Source organism: Chaetura pelagica, unplaced genomic scaffold (genome assembly GCF_000747805.2).
Source record: "Chaetura pelagica isolate M959 unplaced genomic scaffold, ChaPel_1.0 scaffold79, whole genome shotgun sequence".
NCBI lineage: Eukaryota > Metazoa > Chordata > Aves > Apodiformes > Apodidae > Chaetura > Chaetura pelagica.
The window spans coordinates 4,599,565-4,604,889 of NW_009969339.1; positions in this window are offsets into that span (position 1 = coordinate 4,599,565).

Sequence of the window (5,325 nt, forward strand, 5' to 3'; positions counted from 1 at the left end):
TACAGAAATGGTAAGATTCAAATCAATCTGACCAGGCTTAATTGGTAGCCTTTTATTAGCATCAAGAGAAGTCAAGTCAATGCTGCAGGTGCTCATTACCACTGGAAAGCAACCCAGACAGTAGTCTCTTTACCAGCAGGTTTGTTTTCTGTACAGGGGCATGGCTCAGAGACTGGAAAAAAGTTTCATGCTGATGAGTCTGCTTGTAAAATCAGGAGCCTATTCTGTAAATTAGGCACATGTATGTATTTAAACCAAACATTATTTACTAAATTGTTCCCTATAAATCCCAAGTAATATGTAGCTATCCATTGGTGTCCGCCACCTCTTGGATGCAGTTGCAATTATGTTTCACTGTTTTCAGATATATTCCTCCTCACATAAGTTTAGATAACAACATTCCTTTCTTAAATAACAGAGTAATGAAACATAATTTTTCATTGTACTTTTATATTAGTATTGTATAAGGAATAATCATTCCAGAAACACTTTTGCAAAGAAGGTCTTTGACAAGAACACTTGTGAGTGATGTAGAAGAAAAAGATAAGAAAATAAGTAAATGGAAGCATCTGTTGGGAATTCTTCCAGCTGTGCTTAACACTTTTGGAAGATTATAAAGACAGAATACGAGCAGAGCTAACACAGTAACTTGTCACTTCCTATAAAAGTACAGAGGTGTGTTTTCCAATAAATACATAATGTGGCTTCCTTTGCTTTCCCTCTATAAGTCTCAATGTACATTACAAAATACTTCAGAACTATTAATCCTATTTCACAGACAGGAAAGTATGGAAATGATTAGGAAAATGGCTTTAGGTAATACAGTTATTCAGAGGAAGAAATTATAATAATAGTACAAGCAAAGTTCAATGCAATATCATTTAAGATCTGATAGTGATCAAAGAGGCATTTTTCTTTGTTTTAATACATTCACACACAGGATGCCCTGAAATCCAAATCCACAGATTTGCAAAATCAGTATCTATGGCCTAAGCCACCATCACCCTTCAGAAAACCTAAAAACATACCCAAAGAAAAAAATTATGTTATCAAAGTAGATGAAAATAAAAGGTGAAAAATGCATAGATCTTACTGAGTAGATATTGTTTAGTACCACAGAATCCATGTCTGAGTTAAGACAAAGCCAGTCTTCCTATTTTGCTAAATGCAGAGCCTCATTCTGTTGCAGTCCAACATACTTCATACTTCAAGATGGAAAGAGGGAAAGGAAATCTGATTTGGTAATTTGATCAGACAATAATGGTTAAGATGACAGCTGAAGAGATAATTGTTATATCCTAGGGCTACAGTATAGGATGAGCTTTAAATAACACTGGTTAAGTCTTTATTACAGAGAAACACTCATGAATCTGAATTAATATAGCTTTTATTTGGGGTAATATTGTCATTCTGTGGGTTCATTTTAGTAGTTCAGTATTTAAATTAATTATTCAGTAGTTTCTTAATGAAAGCACAGTTGATGAAAATCTAAAATTATTAGATGTGTTTGTTCATGGGTTTGGGATTTTTTTTTTCATTAGCTCTTAATTTTTTTATTGAAATAAACCAGATCATCACTGTAACTAATAGGTCAAAATAGAGGTGACCAATGTAACTTCTATTTGAAGAAAACAGAAATGAAAATGTCAATGAGGGGGCTTAGTTTTTGCAAATGCAGAACATACTGGCTTCAGTCCACAAAACACTATATAAATTTTATGAGATAAGCCCCTTCTGTGTAGTAAATCATTGTAGTGAAGAGAAGTGAATCCAGAAGAAGGAGTCCTAAGCAATGCAGTAGGAGCCAGATTAATTGCAAATTAGAGATACTAAAAATTAACTAAGCAGATGTTTAGAGACATCTAATTTTATCTCCAAATAGTGCTTGTTTGTACATATAGAGTTCAGAAAATATTCCTTATTGTACCTCACGCAAAAACACCTCGGGAAAGGAGAAAATAAATATGCATTTTTGCCATGTCCTCACACAGTCTGCTTTATGTGAAAATATGCAACCTGCTTGTGATAAAATCTACACTATTCAGTTTGTCTTTAACATTCTTTTCTGTCAGCAAATAAACAAACAAAATCACACATAGGCATTAAAATTCATGTGTCTAACAGGAAAAGCAAAAAGCCATTAACTATATCAGCTAGACTGTATTTTATAAAAAACTATGGTCACAGATTAACCCTTGAGATGGCTCAGGAAAAAAATTAATATTTCTCTACTTTCCATCTGAATGTGGAGGTAAAAGGTTAGGAAATGGAAGGAATATCTAAGGCCATGTTTTGTTGTGGGGTTTTTGGGTTTTTTGTTTGTTAGCTGGTTTGTTTTTTTCTGTGATACAGACATTTAAGCAACTCCTGGAAATAATCCTTCATATACTAGAGATATACGCATATAGGTAAAGCCCTAAAATTCCTACTTGTGTTGCCTTTTTTCTTTGAGTGAAAGCATAGGGTTTCTGCTGTCACATTTCTCAGTTTTCTTTCTTCATTAATTTTGAGGGTTTGCTTATTTTAGGGATAAGAAAGAAAGCAACTTTTTTGGAGCAAAGATGACTATTCAGTGCTTAACATTGGAGAAGGGAGAGCAAGACTACAGACAGCTGAAACTGGGAAATTCCAGTTTAATGGAAAATTCTGGTATTCTGATTATTCTGAATCAGAACAGACTATTTCAAAATATCCCACAAAACAGAAACTAAAAAACTAAAAAAATGCTTTCAAAAATGTTGAAACACAATTTGGTTGAACTTTTTAGTCTTGTTTATTGAATATTTCTTTCAAAATTTTGCATTTTTGTTTCACCAGTCATAACTAGGTGTCATCACATGCCACTTAATAATAATTAATGAGCAATTTCCATGATATATTATATATATTTTTTTAATAAATACTGAAATCGTGAAAACAAAATATCCAGTAGTTGATGTATATTTCATTGGAGTAAGAAAATAAGATTAATATTTGGCTTTGCATTATTTTTAGCAGCAATTGTTTCTAACATATAGGGGGGAAAAATACTAATGCAAGGCTATTAAAAATGATAACTAATTTAATTTACACCATATACTAAAACAATATATACCACTTCATTTTATTAATCACAGCATTCTAACCACACACTTTCCCTGCATCCTAGTTACAAGCAATACAGTCCTTGCCATCTTGTGATTTTAGCAAAACTATTATTCTTCCTCCACACGGTGTGAAGTCCTCAGTACTTTCAGTTTACAAGCCTATAGATTGACTCTGACCTGTTATCAATAGCCGTTGTTTCTACCACTGCCACCTATAAGCAGTAATGCCAGACCAAGGGTCTCACACATCCATCCTGTTCTTGAAATACTCCTGTGTTTCCTTATCAACATATGTGAAAGGTTTCAATTTACTTGATCCTCATTTAATCATGAAACTTGCACTTTCCCTGTTTTGTCCAAGTGAGAAATTGCTTTTCATGGCACTGTCCTCTCCTTGGTGTCTCGTCAATATTGCCAATGTAATGACAGCTCAAATTGCATGCCCTCATTCTCCCTGTCAAATTTATTACTTGTTTTCCATGATTTTCTTGTTTTTCATGATGATGCTACTTAAGCTACCATGAGAAAATGTGGTTTTAAACAGCTCATTAGCAAAAATGACTTAGTAAAACTATTTCTTTCTCAATTTCCTAACTTTTAATTTGATGAAAGGAATATTCCACTAGATACTTGCCTTATCACTAACTTCCACACAACAGCATATATTAATAACCTACTCTCTTTCACTCCTTTCTCCAGAGTTGTTTCCTAGACAAGAGAGCCAAATTTCTCCAACACTAAACACATAATATTTTACAAATAATTCACTAGAGACTATAAGAGCTAAACAATAATTTGTGTGTTTGAGGAAATGATACTAAAGTTGTAAATAACATTTTATCTTATCCAAAACTAAGCAAGGTGATTTATGAAACAAATAAAAAGAGACAGCTCCAAACCAGAAGACCTTAAGCTGGAGGCTAAGCAAAGGAGAATGAGGAAAATATAGACTCAGATCATGCTGAGATTCAATGAAAATTGTTGTGTTTCCCACTTTAAAATCTTTTCACTTAAATAGTAAATGACAGAAGACAGAGTGTCTCGATGAGGAAGCCAAAGGTAATACTCAGGCCAAAGGCTGCACTCACAGGAATCCCAGATCAGCATGCCAAAAGAAGGCCTTGTGGTGGGGTTCAGTTACCTGCAGGTGCTGAAGGCCATTTGAGATGCCCTTAAGTATGCCAGAAATCTACATGATGTCAGCAGATAGATCTACGGGAAATAAGTGTCACTGTAGCGGAAGCCTGAGGCATGCGGGATACACTGCAGCACTAAAAATGACATCAGATGTCTACATTTAGGCAAATTAATAATATCCTCCACCATGCTCTCAGCCCTATCACCCTCTCAGGTAATAACTATTGTAGTTGTTCTATCTTGCTGCCAGAAAATTTATACTCCCATTGTAAGAAAAGAATCAACATCAATGGCAAACAAGTAACTGCAATAGGCAACAGTAATCCAGTACAGAAGAATGCAAGAGGATGGCATACTGGTTGTCTTACTATAGTTCATTGTGGCAACATTCTTACTTTTTAAGGAAATATTTAAGGAAGGATAATATATTCATTAGGATGACTGATTATTTGTAGTTTTGCTGTCTTCTATAAAATGGGAGTTCGACCCGGAAAAACTGACACATGAGCTCTACAGCATTACAGTATGTTGGTGATATCATGGGAGTATTGGAGTGCAAAAGATAAGGATCAGAACACACACATTCCTGAATATCCAATTATCCCTCTCATATATTTCTGTTGTCTTTTTGGCTGTTATGTCACTGCAGGTCATATTTAGGAAGCCAGACAAAGACAGAGATACATACACATATACATACGTACAGACATACATGCATACATAATTGTCTTTTAGTGTAGAATGGCCATGCACATTCCAATTAAATATTTTTTCCAGGTCTGAACATCTCTTGTGAGTAGTTTGATGACTTAGTATTTTGATACACTCTGTAATTTACAGGTGACTTTTATTCAAGGAAATTATTTCAACTGTGTAAACAGTCAATCATAATCATACAATACTTTATTTTAAATGGTTTATAAAATAAAAGCTATTACATTTAATAAGGGAGAAATGAAAAAATCTCTATTAGTTAACAGACTGTTCTACTAATTAGAATATTATAAGGAGAAAAGAAGTAAAGATCATTTAGTAATGATCCCCAGATCAGTATATCCTGAGGAGTGCTTAATTTTCTAGAAAAAAAAAAAAAAAAAAAAAA